Consider the following 19,645-nt stretch of genomic DNA (forward strand, 5'->3'; position numbering starts at 1 on the left):
TTTTCTCAATTCTGTACCCAGCTCTTTGTTTTCAAAACTTGAAAATGATATAGGAACATATATATATATATATATATATATATATATATATAAAACATATATATGCATACAAACATATATATATATAACATATATATGCATATGAACATATATATATATATATAATCCCTATATATACATATCTATCTATCCATCTATTTATCTATCTATGGATTAACTCAATAAACTCTTCATCCAACTACATTTTATATATTCTGCTCAATAGGCATCTAAAAATACATTTGGTTTTTCCCCATATGAATTCTTTCCAGGCTCTCTTGGTTGTCAGTGAATCTTACTAAGATTCTATGGCAATCCAGGGCTTGAAAATGAGGGAATTTTGAGGATTTCACAATCTACTGAGGAATCTTCTGCATCTGAGCTCTATAAACTCCATCAGCTGTGACTTTGGTGAATATCTTTGATGACCTTTTCTTTAACTTTAATAGAGATGCAATTACTTATTAAAAAAAGGTATTTGAAAAAGGTCCATTTTTTTCAGAGCTCTCTCTTCCAACCATTACTTTTCTTCTTCACTAAGAACATGTTAAAGTCTCTTTTCTACTCAACTTAAATATCAGATAACTTTCTAAAAAATTCAGCAACATCAAAAAATTGTGATTCTGCCTCTTCAGAAATGTATAGAAGCTCAGATACAAAGAATCAAACTTAGAATCCAAAAGGGCTTTAGAAGTCACCTCATCCACAATCCTACTATACTCTGTAGAAGAGGTGTTACTCAATTCTTTGTACATAAATTTCTAGTACCTCACAATGTAGTCTATTCCACTGGTGAGTAACTGTAATTGTTATAAAGTTTATACTAGTATTTAGGCAAAGTAAGAGAATCACAGACTCTTATAGTTGGAAGAGATGTTGAGCAGGCCCTAACTCAGTACAACCGAATATATGAATAAGAATTCTATCCATAATAAACCCAAGAAGTATTAATTTAGACTTCTACCAAGGTAGAACTATTCCCTTACAAAACAGTCAATTCAACTTCAGAGTATAATTGTGAGACTTTTTCTGCCTTATCATGGGCCTATATTTCCCTCTTTGAAACTTTTACCTATTCTTCCTAGTTCCATTCTTTAGGGCCAGAAATTAAAAAAAAAAGTTTAATCTCTCTTCTATAGTATTTAATTGCCTTTCAAATACTTGAAGACTACTATCAGGTTTAGTCTGTCTTCTCCAGGGTATCTCTACTCACTTAGGCCATTCATCATATAGTATGAATTCAGGAGCTTCACTATCACAGTCATTCTCATTTGGACTTTATCCAGTTTAAAAATGTTTTTCCTAAAATGAGGGGTTTAGAACTCACTAAAATGTGATCTAATCCAGACAGAATATAGAAAGATTTTCACCTTCTTGGGCCTCTGTGTTATACCTCTTTTATAAAGCTTTAGATCTCATTCATTTTCTTGGCAGCCTTTTTTTTCAGTATCAAACTTGCATTACACTAAACTCAACAGAAGCCTTTCACATAAATTCCTATTTAGCCAGCCACATCCAGCTTATGCTTATGAAGCTATTTTTTTTTGTCCCTGAGAGTAAGTCTTTACATTTATGTATATTAAATTTTGTCTTGCTCCAGGATTATTACTACCTCAATTCCATTGGGGAAAAAAAAAAGAAAGAAAAAAGAAAGGGAAAAAAAGACAATAAAGAGATGAAACAAAACAACAACAAAGAAAACAATAGCAACAATGTGTAGCCAGTGGAGGGTTGTATTTAGAGTCAAAAAGTCCTTGGTTCAACACTATTATTTGTGTGCCTGTTGCCAAATATGTCATTTAACCTTTTAGTAACCCAGTCAGTTCTCTAAGAATCTAATTTATGGAAGAATTCCTACAGATAACAGCAGACATTTCAATGGCCATTTAACATGTACAAAGAACTTTATATAAATTATCTTATTTGTCCTCCATCTATGGAATTCATTTATATGCAGGACCCTAAATGAGATTAATTCATTTTACAGAAAGAGTAGGGAAAAGAATTAGACTTGAAATGTCAGCACCTTTGCATTGACAGGTTAAGTGACTTGCCTAGGGTCACACAGCCTATATGTGTCAGAAGGGAAGCTTGAACTCAGATTTCCCTGCCTTGAAAGCTAACTCTTCGCTGTACCAGTGGAGACAACTTGTATAGAAATAGGGCCACTAAGCTGTATGGAAGGATCTGTATGGGGCACATATTAACTTGGAAAACCACATATTAATCTTTTCTGTTGTTTTTTTCCTGCTTTTATTTTGTTAGATGTTTCCCAATTATATTTTAATCTGGTTTGGGCCACACTTGGGAGTGTTGTGGGCTGCAAGTGGCCCATGGGCCATATGTTTGACACTTCTGCTCTATATCATGCTGCCTCTCATTTTAAGGAAACAAAAACTAAATTCAAAATGTTTTTAAAAAATGTGGAATAATGGCTTAGTGGTCCCAGTTAAAATCAGAAATCCTACATTCTGTTCATGGTCCCTTTCCTCTCTTCTGTGGAACTGTTGCATGTCTCAGTATATTCATTTCTCTCATTTATAAAAAGGCTATTCTAGTCCTTGCCACCTACCTACCTTGCAGGGATGCTGTGAGGATTAATGAGATCATTCCTATAAAGCATTTGAGTTCCTAGGGGATAGGTGATACAAAAATATGAGGCATTATTATTCTGTCATTCATATATTAGCTTTCTCACTCTTGAAAGACCTGAAGGTAAAATAAAAAAGAAACAAATCCAGACCCACTGTGAGAAATATCTAATGAGATCTGTTTTTTCAATATTTTTTCCATATTTAATTCTTGCAGTTCCAAGGGTTTAACATATTAAGAGGTTCATTTCAAATAATTTTAGAAGTCTTAACATAGAGACCTCCTGGCATTCCAATTGAATGTTTTTTTAACCTATCCAATGGGGATGTTTCGGGTTAGGATGTGAGTGAACTCAGATGTGTCAACATTCATTGAATCTGTTTGAAGTACAGGGTATATTTTTTGGTTATATTAATAGATTGTCAAATTAAGAAGGTTATAGTATAATTGTGCAAGACTCATCACAGAGGGTCATTTAGAGGTACACACCTCAATTAAAATGAGAGAAGATTTCTTTTTTTTCCGTAACAAGCATTGACCCTAAATAACTGTGACAGTTGGATCTATGTCTTTTGTCTGTACAATGATAGATTTTCATAGAGAAATTTCCTCCTCTGTTCTCTCAGAACACCTTGCTGGATCTCATGCACTTATCTTCTGTTATAGATCTCTGTAAGCATGCCTTATCTCCCCTACTGGAGTGTAAGCTCTGTGAGAGCAGGGGTCATACCTTATCTTTGTATAATTCCTGGGGCCTATAGGCAGGGTTGAATAAATATTTGCTGAATCAATAAATTAAGGTTTTAATTGCTCTCTTTATTAGAATATGATTCTGGAAGGGGGTAAAGATATGCAAAAGAATTAGGAAATTCATTTATATTGCAGTTATACTTAAAGTTAAATTCTAAGTAAAAAAATTATTAGATTTTATATTTGTTATCTCTTGAGACATTTCACCTTTAATATAAGGTTCTCCAAATATGAAATTCTCTACACTTCACCTGTTTTCCTCAAATTAATTCATAAAGTTGTGCATATAGTAATTAGGAAGGGGAGCATACTGAGTAGGGAGGTGTTCCAAATCACTTGGATCAATACCAAGGACATATAAATCAGGCCTGTATTGTAGGGATCCTTGAATGATGTTGGATTTTAAAAAAAGATCTCTAACATTCCCTTTTAACTTTAATATTCTATGATTTGTTGTTTCTTTTTCTGGAATCGGGGTCTTAATATTAAAACAAAATAAACAAACAAAAAATTCTCTATCAAAAAACCAGAAAATACACAGGGATATTATTTAGGAAAGGAATAAGGTTCAAGTAACCTAACTGCAGAAAATCTAGCTGTGGTGGAGCTGAGAAACAGCCCTCTTCCTGGAAAGTGGCTTTGGGATTACGCAGGGAGAAAAGCAAGATGTTGTGCTCTGAAAGGACTACATGTTTTAAACACAGACTTCATGCAAAACTTCTATTTCTTAGCCATAAGGAATATATATCCCTCCATTTCCTCTCCTTATGGCAGATTGTAGTCCTTCATCACAGCCTATGTGTGAGAACCATAGTATAGTAGAAATAACTCACAGAGAAGACATTTTGAGTGTGAGTTTGTGAAGGAGAACATTTTCCCATTTTTAGAGGTTCTTTATAGCACTGCAGGAAAAAAAAATGACTCTTACCTGGTATAGAGTAGCAGCAGCAAAATAGGGTATGGTAATTCATTTTTAATTTTTGGACTGGCATGTCCTGGAGATAATGATTCTATTCTGACAAAGTAATACAACCCCAAATTTTCCTTTATGAAGACTTTAATTTCTTGGCATCTCTTAGAATTGCTTTAGCTTTCATAGTCTCCTCTAGATTGGTTGTGACCAGTGGCCTAGCAATAATGAGAAAGAGCATGCTGATTAAGTTTGCCTGTATCTGAATCTAAATTTTCTCCATAAAACTTACAAAGTGTTTTTTTTTCTATAGACCAGATCTGACCACGTTAAACTTGTATTTAAACAATAATACTAATGACAAAAATAACAATATTACATAAGTATGAAGTAATAATTATCTCATTACTTTATTAAGTCCAATTGTCTTTACTTTTTATTAGTCCTATTATTGCTTATTATGTCCTCAATAGGCCTTATTGCCTTTATGTCAAATAAAAGCTCTTCTTCTTGTCTTTTAAAGCCTTTAGTAACCTGGCCCTAACTTAACCTTTCTAACCTTGTTATACATTACTTTGCTTCCTACATGCTGAAATTCAGCCAAACTGGCCTTTTTGAAGTTTCTCACACATGACACTTCATCTTCCAACACCTTCCCTTTGCCGTGGTAGTCACTCATGCCTAGAATGCATTAGGACATGTGTACTGCCTCTCAGTATCATTTATATCCTTCAAAACTCAGCTCCAAAGCCACCTTCTCTATAAGGCCTTTCCCAATATTTTTTTATCTCCCCATAATTGTCTAGTATTTATATACTCATGTATGTACAAGTTGTCTTTCCCCTTTTCTACCCCTCATAGTATAAGTTCCTCAACAGAAGGAATGGTTTCATTTTTCTCTTTTTATTCCATATGCCTAGAACAGTGTCCAGAGAGAAGGCAATTAAAATAATTATTGATTATTTTTAAAACTTTTGTTTATTTTTTTAATTAATTTATTGATTGAGAAGATGTTGGAGAAAAAAAATTCTTTACCAATGTATTTTATTCATGATATATAGCATCATGTAGTACCTATGACATTTAAGAAAGCAAATAACAAACAACTTAATCCAATGTCACTTGGTTGTTTTTTTTTTCCCCAATTTTTCTTCTCATTTGGAACTTACCTTCTATAGACTACAGCCTGGCATACTTCTTTCTCATGCCCTCTTCTCTTTCTTGGCCTTTCAGTGGAATTCAATGTATTACAAGTATCAAAATGAGTCTTAGCAGATTAAAAAATAAATAAATACATATCTCAAAAGAATTAATCTTCAGCATTTCTAGGTAAAATATTTCTAAAGGAGTATTTTTTTTCTGGAAAGCAAACATCAAATGATGGTAACTTTAGGCTCATTTAAGTTTCCAACTGCTGTAAAGAAAACTGTAAAAATCAAAATGAAGAAATCAGATATTCAGATTTTCTGACTGTAGTAATTTCTCACCTTTCACTTACTCAAAAAGCTTCCTGTAATTTTAAGTTTTTGCCAAGTACATGTCTTTCAACTACCAACTTTCACACCTACAATATAATCCAGATGGAGAATTTATGCTTCTTGAATCCTGAAGGAGATCTAGGCTATGTTATACAGTGAAGATATTCAGGGCTGCACTTAGCCTGATATGAAGCTTAAAAAGTATAACAAAATCCTTTTACTCTACATATTTAGTTCTTGTATCAAAATTGGCAGAGATCATGGTGTTTTCATTCGCTCTTCTGAGGAATTTGCCACCCTCCATTTTTCTCAACATTTAAATCCCACCCGCCCCCAATGATGTATCCTTTGATCCCAGGGAGTCCCCACAGGACACAACTACAAGAATGAAAGAAAGTGAAAGTTGGACAGACTCAGTAGCATAAACATATGGAGTCTTTCTCCAGAGAGAGATTTTTTTTTACTTCTAAGAATATAATTTTAAAATCACCTGCATCTAAAACATCCCTTTAAAATGTTTTCTTTTCTATTCTTCTGATAGCTTTAAATGTAGGCACTTGTAATATGTTTTCACACAAGAAAGGATGAAAAATCCATCAGGTGATATCATCATTATCATCATCATTAGCAGCAACATTATTTCTGTACTACTTTAAGATTTGCAGAGTACTTAATTTACATAAATTCATTTAATTCTCACAATAATGTTTTGAATCAAATGCTATTATTTCCCCCATTTCAAAGATGGAGAAACTGAGGCAGAGAGAGGTTATGTGTTTTATTCAGGGTAACATAATGAGAAAGTATCTCTCATTCTAGCCTCATTCTATGAGGAAGGATTTGAACCCAAGTATTCCTGATTCCAAATCGTGCATTATCTACTGTCTTGACTTGATGCCTAATTATATGTTACTATATGTTACTGCTATTCATACTAACAAAGTTACTTCTAACCAAAATTGTTATTATGCTGTTATAAAAATGCTTGTTTTATTCCATAAATTAAAAATAAAAGAAATAAAAAAATAATTTAAAATTGTTATGGTTCCTTTAAGTTGAGAAAATGCTTTCAAATACATTTTTTCATTTGAGTTAAGCCTTATTGTGTTGAATGTTTTGATTTTCACATTGATTTTAAAAAAGGATTTGAAAAAAGTGAAGTTTGTTTTAGGTGGTCATGAAAACTATGCTTGAGGGGATTGGGATAATTAAGGGCCTCGTACCTAAACCATACTGAAGATTGCAGACTTCACATCATGGGAAATAGGGGCACACTAAATATCATGGAATAAGAGAAAACCACCATGAAAATGATGTTGGAAGAAATTTATCTTATTTGTGGAGCATGACTTGAAGTAGGGAGAGGGCAGAGGCAAGAGGACCAGTTGGGAGATTGTTTCTGTAGTTATACACTTTCATTGTTTATTTTATATGTCTATTTTTAAAAAAGATTTGTTCTGTCAATTTTTAAAATAACTTCAACTCCCCCAATTTTTCCTATTACTTTTTTTTTGATACGCTCTTGTACAATTTTGTGCTTTTCAGTCAATTGTCTACTCTTCTTAATAGAAATGGTTTGTACTGGTAAATAAAAAACAATATTTCTTTTCCTACCTGAGTACTACCTGGGTACCACCTGGGGAGTTAGCCAACTAATATTTGTTGATAACTTACTTTCTGCAGAACAATTGGAAAGTCTCATGATGACAAATACAAAAAAAAATTTTTTAAATATAGTCTTCACATAAAGCCAAAGTTAGCCTGAGTAGGTGTGGGTTTTAAACACTCCTTGAGATGGACTGAAAAGTCTGAGAGGTGCATTGTGAGAGTGGACTCACCAGAAATCTTTTTCCTAATGTCCTGCCATAGTACTTGAAATTCTCATGATCAGTGGTATGTCTTAAATTTCTCTGGAGACATTTACTTTTTAAATGTCACTGAATTAAGGCTCTACCATAATGTGGTGTAGTGGAAAAAACATTTGATCTAAAGTGAGAGGATCTGCATTGAAGTCCCAGATCTGTCACTTATTATCTACATCATCTACATCACATTGAGCAATCATTTCTTCTATTCGGGCCTTGGTTTTATCATCTATAAAATGAGAAGGTTGGATAAGGTAGCCTCTGAGGTCCCTGCCAGCTCAAAATCTAAGATTCTGTTAACTACATTAAAAATACAGCAGAATAGATTAATTTAAGTAGATCATGTATCAAAGTCCACTGTTAAAAACCTGAGAAGTTAACAGTGGACTCTTAGAAAATAGGACATAGAGCAGGTACCTTTTTAGGGATGAGGAATGATGTACAAAAGGAGGAGATAAAGACTGAACAAAAATAAAATCTACTTCCCCAAGTATAGTTGTTGTTTGTCCTTCATTCTAGAGGAGGACCAATGACATTGGCAGGGTGATGTCTTGACTTTTAAGTGAATTGGATTTAAACAGGCAGAGCTACACAGAGTCATCAGCCTCACTCTTTCCTCCAGAGTCATCTGAGTCCAGTGGCAAGACAAAGGTCAGGATGAGTGCTGATGGCTCTGGATGTAGTGAGAAACCTTGACCTTTTCAAGCTAAGGTGTTTTTCTGGTCTCAGTTCATCTGAGCCAATGCCCATTTGGTAATTAAAGGCTAGGTAAGAACTAAGGCAAAAGATGGCCTAGTTTGCCTTCACAGAAGAATCAGCCTGGGAAGGGAAGACAATCATAGTTTCTGGCCAGAACAGAAACAATTGCTATTTATGCCTATTCTGAGCCATCAAAACCCAAACAACAAGCAAGTGAGGCTTGGGCTGGGATCTATTACTGGCCAATCAGTGAGAGCCAGAGGGATTTGGGTTTAAAGGCATAGTGAAGTAGCTCTCTTTGGATCATAATGAGCTCTATCAAAGACTGGTTTTCCAGGACTATTTTTCAAGAAATCATAAATGAAAACTACATGACACAAAAGAGTTAATTGCCCTGGTTTAAAAAAACAAACAAAACAAACAAGCAAACAAACAATGACAGTATAAATAAAAGGGAAGAAAAGAAATCTAGCCTCCAAATCCCAAGATGTCTTGTGAAGTAATCAAAGACAGCACCCACATGTAAGGGTATAACTCCTCACAGGGACAGAGGGAGAAGAGGAGGAGAAGGAGGAAGAAATATCAGTATTGCTCAAAATGCAGTAGAAGTGCTACAATGAAGCTCTGGAAAAGCAAGGATAGTTATGAGGTCAGCTGCAATAAAGGGAAGAAAACATGTCATAGGGGATACATTGCTGGATGTGAAATTAGGAAATACTTCATTCAAATTTTGCCTTTAATACTTGAGTTCAAAACCAGGCAACTCATTAAACCTCTAACCCTCAGTTTCCACACATATAAAATAGGAATAATGATAGCCTACACCTTACTGTGTTACGATAATAAAATGAAATATATAAAGTATTTCATAAGGCTTAAAGAGCTATATGAATGCCAGATATTAGTATTATGAGAGCGGGGATTTGAAACCAAAATGGAGCACAGAAAGATTAAAGACAAAAACAGCAACTTGGAGATTTTTCATAGGGCCAACATTACCTCAAGGATTTTTCAGTCTAGTTCAGAGCTGAAAATATGTACAGATGGCTCAAATAGGTAAATATTTAGTATATAGAGGGAACATTAATTTCTTTGTCCCAAGACTTTCTTTTACTGAATGTAACTGGACCCTTGCTTTTTATTTCTAAGGTCTTTCATTTATTTTATCTTGTTTACTTGTATGCAATTAGAGAACTATAGGATGCTGGCTGTCATCTTGAATCAGGCCAGGAGTTTTTAAAGAAAACCAGAATTTTTTTTTCCTATTTCTTCATTTTTAATATCAGAAAATGAATTCCCATGCTGGGACATAGATGACAAGTGACTATCTCCATACATTGAATGCCATGAACAAATGATCTCTCACTTGAATGTTTGACTTGAAAGGATATTAGAATGCCTCTGCTCTAACAAAACTGAAATGTATACACTGAGTGTTACATGTCTGGGAGGTAAAATCACTGCCCAAGCAGTGTTATCCACTCTGAATTCCAATAGCATTTACTACATGTGTCACATATTTGGGTACTTAATACCCTCTGGCCTTATGTGGCCATTTTGACTACATTTATGCTCCCTGATGAGATGAGGCCAAATCTCATGCCCCATCTGTATTCCTTATAGTACCTAGTCCAGTGTTAATATTTCATTCCATAAGTGATTGATGAATTGCACTGAATGCATCTCCTTACCTAAATCAAGTGACTCAAGTTTATCCCAAAAAGACATTGATTCTTTAGTAAAGATTCTAAGATATAGCTTATGCATTCGGGTGCATTCATAGACTTTGTCATTCATGAGAAATTACCCAGGTGTTGAAAGATTTTTATTCGTCAGAAGGATTGGCATCTTAGTCCTATAATCTTCTACAGGGTATGTCTAACATTTTTGAAAAGATGAAAAATCTTAAATCTCAGAGATGCAGAAACACTTTTTTTCATTTTTGACATGAATATGAAGGATACATGACATTTATTATCTGCTGGAGAAAAGAAAGGTCTGAGAAGTGGCAGATGAAGTTTAGTGATAAACCTAAATATCTTTCTATCAGACTTTGAGGCTGCTGCTGTTTTTTTCCAAGCTATTTTTGTCACCAGTGCTGTATGCCAAGCAAGAGTATTTCCAACACCATTAAAACGTTCCTCTCGCACTTCAAGTGCAAATGTTTATTTGCTCTTAGTGTTTTTTTCTGAACAGAGCAATTGTCTGAAAATAATGTCTGACATGTCTTTTCAGAGAAAGGTTAACAAGGAAGATGTATGACACAAAAAAGTCTACTTAGGGAGCTCTTCACTTTTTAGGGGTAAAAAAGGATTTAAAGTGGTTGAACTTCTTATGAGGAGTGTCTGGCAGTGACAGGCTCCTTTTAAGACATTTTGTCCTTGAAGATTTATGTAACCAGTTGAGGCACCAGTAAATGTTCCTGGTGAGGCCTGATGCCTTCTCTTAGAACACAGAAAAGATTAAGAGCTGAGAAATAATTTTCCAGGGCACCCTACTCTCTATTTTCCAGCAACTTATCTTTTTCATCCTTTGGTGGTGATTGTTATTTTTGGCCAAGGCCACATAATGTCTAATCCACTTTAATACATCTGAAAAAGTTTGTAGATGCAGGCTGCATTCTTATGGCTGGTTTCATTCCTGTAAGAGACATTTTAGACTGAAATGACGTAAGTCTCATTTGATTTTCTCATTGAAACAATGTTATAACAAATAGAGGGTTAACTATCTGACCAAGGACCTGAATGTCCGATGTTTTATAGAAATAACCCTAATTATGTTAAATCAGCTGTGATTGATATGCCTGTACATCATAAGGTTTTTTAAAGTGTATATAAACTGATTAAGTGGAGTAACAAAGTAAAGTATAATATAAAATTATATTTCACCTGACAGTTCCATAGTGTATTATACAGAGTTCCTTTCTTACCTCACCATAATCTCTACCTTACTTTTACTGTGACAATGTATTAGGTGATGGAACACTTTCACTGAGCTTATATTATTCCAAGTGACTTCTTTGGGGAGATATTGAATATCTTTAAGGAAACTTAGGCTACACATTTAGTGCTTCTAGATACACGTTTGTGGCACAAGGGATAGAGTGCTAGGCCTGGAGTCAGGAAGACTCATCTTCGTGAGTTCAAATCTGGCCTCTGTCCCTCATTAACTGTGTGACCCTGGGCAAGTCACTTAACCCTGTTTGCCTCAGTTTCTGCCTTTTTAAAATTAACTGGAGAAGGAAAAGGCAAACCACTCCAGTATCTTTGCCAAGAAAACCCCAAATGGGGTCACAAAGAGATAGACATGACTGAAAAACAACTGTGTAACAAACAACAGATAAGCTTTTTGAGAAGTCAAACCAAGGATAGCTATTTTGCTGTCTTCTTTTTCTCTTTGCAAATTTCCCTATTGCAGTCATAGGCTATGGAAATCAAGTTATTATGTAGTTTTCAAGCTTCAAAAACTAAAATTCTCTGCTTTCCCGAGCAGCCATTTCATCAACATTAGAATTTTCCCATCTACCTCAGTGCTATGCAAGACATATCTTTCATTAAGATACATGAACCAATCCTGATTTGCACTCAGGTTTTTATTTTTGGATCCCTCACTGTGCTGTGGCTTGACAATGTCAAAACAGTAACAACAACAACAAAAGAAAAAAAAAACCCAAAACTCCTCAGATTTGACTTGATTGGGGTCAAAACCAAAGCCTGCAGACCTGAATTTCATTCTGAATGCACAAATTCAGAAGCTATTCCATACCAGCCATAGTTGCTGCTGTGTTTTCTGAATGATGAACTACGGTATTCATTAGAGTACTACCTTTTCTACTTATTATTTTATTAAAAATATTTTTCATGATATCATACCATGACTATACTTATAGAGATGAAATATATATTACTAAAATGTGATATGTGATTTTAAGTAAATATGTCAGAATTTCTATCTCTGAACAAATTTTAACCCTTTCAATGTAGTCACTTTGCGAAGATGTACACTTATTCCAATGATATTTTCATTGCTGAAAGCATCTTTGGATTTTTTTTTTTTGGCATTGCATCCATAACCAGTACATCACATGAGGAAATTAGGTTTGTCATTTTATCTTCCTTAGGTTGATCTTGACCTTGAGAGACCTGGAACTACACAAAGGCAGATAGGCACTACAGAATCAGAATACACTTGTATTTCAGAGGAAAAATTTCACAGAATTCACCAGAGGGGAGATGGATTATTTCATTTTTGTTTTCTCTCTATTTTAAGTATTATTCATTGTCAACATGGATATTCTAGTGTGAATCTAGGGAATATAAATTTCTGAGGATTAATGATTTCCTATATTTAATAATGTCTTAAAATAACTGAATTATCAGTACTAAATTTCTTGTGTATATATATGTATGTGCACAAACAGTTCAGAAATTGTTCTGTTCAAAGAAACCCTAAGAGCTAATAATCATTTGTACTTGAAGTGTGACTGATATATTAATGTTCTTAAAAATAATTTTGCTTTGGAGACAGGTAGGTAGTACAGTGGATAGAGTGCTGGTCCTAGAGTCAGGAGGACCTGAATTTAAATCTGGCCTCAGACACATAACACTTATTAGCTGTGTGCCCCTGAGCAAGTCACTTAACCGCTTTGCCTAGCCAAAAAAAATAAAATGCTTTGCATATGGTGGTGATGGCAAATATGACAGCATGGTATAGAGGAATAAACTCTCTGGGCCTCATGAAAAGCTCTAAAATGTTAAATTACAGCAGACCCACAACTTTTATTTTTTCAAATTGCAGGAAATGTGTCCTCAATTTTGGGTGGTAGTGGTAGGAAATAAAGACACTGAAAAATTGTCATAAGGTTGGGGGCAAAGGGTTCATTCCTGCACATCACCTGTTAGTTTCCAATCCAATATAATCTGACACAATTAAATCTAATTCAACTCAATCTGATCAAATATAGTCCAGTAGGTACTTATTAAGGATCCACTGTATGCACAGCAGGTACTGGGTACTGGAAATACAAAGACAAAATGAAAAATAATACTTGTCCTCAGGGAGTCAAGACTGCAGTGTTAGGAAACAGCATGTACATAGATAAGCATATACATAATGATCTGAGGAAGGAGGGAGTACTAATAGCTAGAGATAATACAAATAGGTACTGTAGGAGACTCCTCATCTCTGCCCTACTGGGTTTCTTGGCTTCCTTTAAGTCCAAATAAAATCCTGTCTCCTATAGGAAAACTCTCTTAACCCCTCTTAATTCCAATGCCTTCTCTTTATTTTATTATTTCCTATCAATCCTGCATATGGTTTGTTTACATATATTTGTTTGCGTATTGTCTGCCTCATTAGATTATCAGCTCCTGGAGGGCATGGTCTGTCTGTTGCTTCTCATATCCCTAGCACATAGTAGGAGCTTAAAGAAATGTCTATTGATGGACTGACTGATTTTTTTTTTTATGGAGCAACTTCATGAATTTGCGTGCAGGGACCATGCTAATCTTCTTTGTATCTTTCCAATGTTAGTATATGTGTTGCCAAAGTGAGCACCTGACTAAATGAAGCAAGTCAGTGATTCCAAAAGATAAAATTAAGGAGGAAATGCTGAAGAGCAATAGTCAACAATTTTTGCAAAGCCATGGAGGTGAGAAATGGAAATGGCAAATAGGTCAATTTATCTGTAACAGACTCTGTCAAACCTGGAAGCATTGCTGGAATCAGTACTTTCCATGTCAAATTGAGATTTTTCTTTTTATTCTGGAGGTACTAGGAGCCACTGCAGCTCCCTCAGCAATGAAGTAGAATAGCCAGATAAGCTTTAGAAATATTATGTTAGCAGCTGTGGAAAAGATTGGTTGAAAAGGAATGAAACTAAAAACTGAAAGCCCAATTAGGATGTTACTGTTGTGGAAGAGATAACAAGGACCTGAAATAGAATGTTGAGAAGTGGACAAATGGAGATAAGTGGTTAAAGTAGATTTAAATAGACCTAGCAGCTAATTGGCTATAGAGGAGGGGATAAAGGAAAAGGACAAAGATGACTCCAATGTTGCAAACTTAGGTCCCTAGAGGAATGGTAGGAGCCTTGGCAGGAACAGGAGATTTTGAAGGAGGGATGGGCTTGGAGGGGGTTGGAATCAGATAACAAATTCTGATTTGGTCATGTCAAATTTTCATTGATTGTGTAACATTAAGGCAGAAACAATTGTTTGGAAGACTACAGAGGGGTTTTGGAGGGAGGATTAGGGATGAAGTATGGAAACTCACTAGTGAGTTTCAAAGGCAGTGGGAATTTACCTGATTACTTGGTCCAGCCCATGAAACTAGGTTGAAAAGCATTCTAACTCTAATCTTGAAATGAATGTGTAGGGATGGGGTGATAGTAAGTGGTAGAGGGAAAGGGGATCAGCAGAGAACACATCTTTTCTGGGACACCTCTTCTTTCCCCTCTCCCCTATCTCAGTTTAAGTGTGGACACAAGTTCCCAGCTTTTCTGCTCTAACTAGTGGAAGGGGGGGATTACAATAGTTGCCTCCAATACCAGGCTGTCCCTGAATAGTCAATAAATATTTATTAAGCACTTACTAAGTGCCAGACATTTTAGGGGCTTAGGTCAGCTAGAGGCGCAGTGAGCACTGAGACTGAAATCAGGAAGGCCTAAGTACAAATTTGGCCTCAGACACTTAGTAGCTGTGTGACCCTGAGGTAGTCACATAACCTCTGTTTGCCTCAGTTTCCTCAGCCATAAAATTGGGATAGTAATGGCAGCTATTTCCCATGGTTATCGTGAGATTAAGTGAGATAATAATTATAAAGCACTCAACACAGTGCTTGGCATATAGCCAGTGTTATATAAATGTCAGCTTTTATTATCATTAAGCACTGCGGATACAAATACGACAAAGAAAGGGAATTTCTGACCTCAAAGAGCTCATAATCTAATGGTGAAAAGATACAAAAGGAAGCTGAAAAGTAGGAATTGGATGGGTACCACAGAGTAGCCAGCTCAGGGAACCTCTGTGAGTTGAAACTAGGCAGAATACTGATGCAAAATGAAGTGCAACCTGTAAAGTCCTGAGCCCTATAGGAAGGCAGGCTTTGGGAGAAGTTTAATGTTCCACCTTCCAGGCCCCTAGTCAGAGGGGAAAAGCACCTGAGGTGCCAAGTGTCAAAGCTGAATCCTCCCAATCTATCTTTCTCTGGAGATGGATGTCCTTGCTCCCATGGTCTTCCACTCCTGGTATCTATTCAGCCCAGAACTCCTGGGTGCTCTAAGGCCAGGCCAGACAAGATTACTAAAGTTTTATGTTTTTTAAAATTTTATTGTAGTTGTTATTGAAGCCCCAGATGAAGCACAAGCCAGAAAAGAAGCAACACTGGAGGCTGCTTGCCCTCCCAACCTTACCTTCTTGCCCAAGAACGGAGTTTCTTTCTTACCCAGATATCTATCAGTTATAAACCCTTGTTACTGTCATCACTACCTCCTGCCCCCTGCTTACTTTGGGAGGCACCCAGTTTTTCTGATCTAAGCTGGACTTGCAAAAAGAGATGTCTGACTTGGATTGCCCCAGATGTTACAGGTATGGTGGATGAACCTTGTTTCCTTGAGGGATCTGGAAAGCTGGAGACCCTTATTCTCCCATCTTTACCCTCCAATGTATGGATCTGTGGGAGCCATCTCCATACCTGTGGGCCCAGGTGCTCTCTAAACTTGGCATGGCCTGAGATTAAGCCCCACTTGCTCTGCCCCACTTGTAGCTTTGAGGAACAGCTGCCAATATTGATAGAAGATTTCTGAGAACTGTGAGTGATCATGGCAAGTGCTGATAAAAAGATGAAAATAACACATTTCTTGCCCTCATTGAGCTTAAAATATAGTTGGGGAAATGAGACATACACATATGAAACATTTAAATAACAAAACAACCCAGTATATGATCATGTCAAAATAACTGGCATGTGCAGTAAGTACTAAGGAGTTCAGAGAAGAATCAAATCAATGTAGGCTGGGCTAGGTTCAGGAACACTTTATGAAGGAGGTGGGATGTAAGCTTTAATAAGAAATACAAGTCTTGATATGAGCCTGCTTGTTTCTGAAAACTTGCTAAGCACAGCTGGTACCTGAAAGGGAAGAGGATGGAGTAGGAGGACTGACAGAACTGTTAGGTATAAAAGGGAAATTTCAAGAAAAAAGATTATAAATTATTTTTCATGAAGAAGTATTTCCTTAAAGTTATCATTGAGATGTTGTTAAAGCATATTTTAAACAAAATATGGAAATGATCTCTCTTTTTTTGAATTGGGGTACAAGAGACCTGGGTTCCAGTTTGGGCTCTGTGATAAAATAGACTTGAAGATATTATTATCTTCATTTTGCCAATGAATCAACTAGAACTTGGAGTAGATAAATGACCTACTCAGGGCCACTTAGCTTGGTGAGGGAAAGGGAAGAGCATTTATTAAGTACTTACTATGTATCTGGCACTGTGCTAAGAGCTAGGGATACAAATAAAAGCAAAAAGAGCTCAAAATTTAACTGGGAGACAACATGAAGATAATTGAATAAACAAGCTATATACAATATGAATTGAAACTAATCAACAAGGGGAAGGTAGTGGAATTAAAAGGAGTCAGGAAAGCCTTCCTATAGAAAGGTAGATTTTAGCTTTGACTTGAAGGAAGCCAGGGATGCAGGGAAGTGGAAATGAAGCAGGAGGCTTTCCATGTATGAAGGACAGCCAGTAGAATATCTGGGGTTGGGAGAAAGAGTGTCTTATTCCAGGAATAGAATGGAGCTCAGTGATGCTGATTTGCTGATGGTATTTAAGGTGGAAGAAGACTGGAAAGTGTTGGTGCAGAGCAGGTTATGAAGGACTTCAAATGCCAGAGAGAGACACACACACACACACACACAGATGGGTGTGGTTATGGAAATGCATTGATATTAATATCAATATTGATATTGCCATAGAAAATGAGATAATACGCAGAGTTGTTTTGGGGGTAGGAAGATGCTAACAGATGGGGGATCAAGGCAATTCTTAAACTAAGACTTAAAAGAAGGATTCAGCTGATGAGGTGAAGAGGATACATTGGGATTGAGGGTGGATGGTTGGTCAGTACAAATGCACAGAAATGGGAAATAAAGTATTGTATACAAGGAACAGTAAGAAGGCTTGTTTAATAGAATTATAATTTGTGTGAAAGGCAATAATATGTAATAAGGTTGGAAAACCAGGTAGAGTCAGTAGAGAGAAGCAATAGTTCTGTACCCCATTTAACAGAGAAGGATATTGATCCCTAGAAAAGTGACTCACAGTAAGCAGTAGGGAAGGGACTCAGACACTGTGTTCTGATTCCTAGGCCTGTGCTTTTCCCCCTCTCTTCCCCAAAAATGCTTTAGAAAATATGTTTAGGAAACAACAGTATGCAGATCTGCAGCTTGAAAGCACAGATTCAGCCCCAGAACTTGGGGTGTGGATGTATTTCTATGAATGAGAGCGAGGTTAAAAGTGTAAAACAGATTGTACTGGATCTTAGATAGGGAGCCACTAGATTTTATTTAGTAGGGAACTGACATGGAAAGACCTGTGCTTTGGTTTAACAAAATTACTTTGGCAACTGTGTGGAAGATAGATTGGGAAACCTGCTCAGAAATTATCTCTTCCACAAAGCCTTCATCATTCCTCCACTTGGGATTCTTCTCTCTGCCCTTGGAAACTCCCTTCCCCTTTGCCCCCAGTATGTTGTCTACCTTATATTTTGTATTCTAATTGTTTACGTGGATCATCACCTCTACAAGACTGAGTTCCATGAAAGTAGGGGCCTTGTCTTAATCTTTTTATATATATATATATATATATATATATATATATATATATATATATATATATTCCTCAGTGATTAGAAATGTACCTCACATTCATTAAATGAATTCCTTTAATGTAAATATAAGGTTCATAGAACTATTTCCAACTTGTCTATATACTCACAAATTAAATATGCAGCATAACATCAACACATGAGATTGAATTCTGTGGCTTCTTTCAATTTTGATCAGGCATTTTATAATTCTTGAACCTAGATTTTTGAGTATATTATAAAAGAGTATAAGGCTAAAAATGGAAAAAAAATGCATTAAGAGAAAAGTTCTCAGTGACAGGTTAGAGTTTTTTGTATGCCTTGAGCTGTTATCATGCTAATGGATTCCTTACAATTTGCATTTTTGAATAGTTTTTACACTATGACAGTAATTATAAAACTTAATAAAAATCCCTGAAGCACAAAACAGAGCTGAGTTGTGGGAGCTATTATTGGCATTAACAACCTACAAGCAGAATGCTATGAATAACACTGACTGAATACAGTGAATCTATAGTACAGTATGTCCTGGGTGAGATGCTACCTCCTCTTCATCACTCTATTCATAGAGAAAGTGGGATGTTAAAAGGTTCTTAGAGTGATTCTTGTAGATTGTACTCTTCCTGAAGGCAGACTATTTCAATTTTTCCTTTGTATCCCCAGTGCCTAGTGCTGCTCCTTACTTATAATAGGCTCTTAGTAAATGTGTGTTGAATGAATAAATAAGATCCTTAAACATGTTAAGAAAGGAGCAAAACTCTTTGTCCTTCATTGGCACCTGACTATAAAGTCTAAGACCAGACTCCCCAAACTGTTTTGCTGAAGAAGGATAATTTAAAGACATATGGAAGAAGTTACCAGTAATATGTATTGTAATTTCCCAGGTTTGGAGTTTCTGTGACTAGCTCCATACAGACTAATGCTTCTTGGAGGATATTTCTGTGATTTTGGTATTTGCCACAAGGTGAGTGTTGGTACCTTATGTTTGGCACTGTAAGGCTGATCTACATAAGGATAACTGTAAAGTCATTTAGTACAGCCATAATTCTTTTTCCACCTGCTAAATACGCTAAAACTCTTAAGGCTGGTTTCTTCTGCATTCTTTGAGCAGTGAGCAAACCAGTTAACTCTCTCTTACAGGCTCTGGCTTCCCTCATAGGAAGAGCTTACTTTGTTGCACAAGAATGAATCCTTTGATTTAGCATGAACCACTTTAGGTTTTCTTGAGGACTTTGCTAAGGCAATTGTGTAGGAGACATTATCCTCCCTTTTCTTGTATATAAACCAAAAAAAAATGTTATGTGATTTTGTTCTATGAGTCACAGGCCAAGCTCTGTGAGCACTTATTTCCCTCTTAAATTTAAAGGAATTCTTTTGATAACCAAGCCATTCTCTCCCCTCTCCCAACTGATTTACTGGGCTTTAGTATAAGCAGCATTTTGATA

The 19,645-nt window shown here is 35.9% G+C and overlaps 1 pseudogene; it reads right to left on the bottom strand.

Moving 5' to 3' along the window:
* Positions 1–13,821: 13,821 nt before the first annotated feature.
* On the bottom strand, positions 13,822–13,889 carry LOC144454931 (U6 spliceosomal RNA; annotated as a pseudogene).
* Between the last annotated feature and the right edge of the window lie 5,756 nt (positions 13,890–19,645).

This window comes from Phascolarctos cinereus, unplaced genomic scaffold, assembly GCF_003287225.1.
Source record: "Phascolarctos cinereus isolate Bilbo 61053 unplaced genomic scaffold, phaCin_HiC Scaffold_7;HRSCAF=346, whole genome shotgun sequence".
Lineage (NCBI taxonomy): Eukaryota > Metazoa > Chordata > Mammalia > Diprotodontia > Phascolarctidae > Phascolarctos > Phascolarctos cinereus.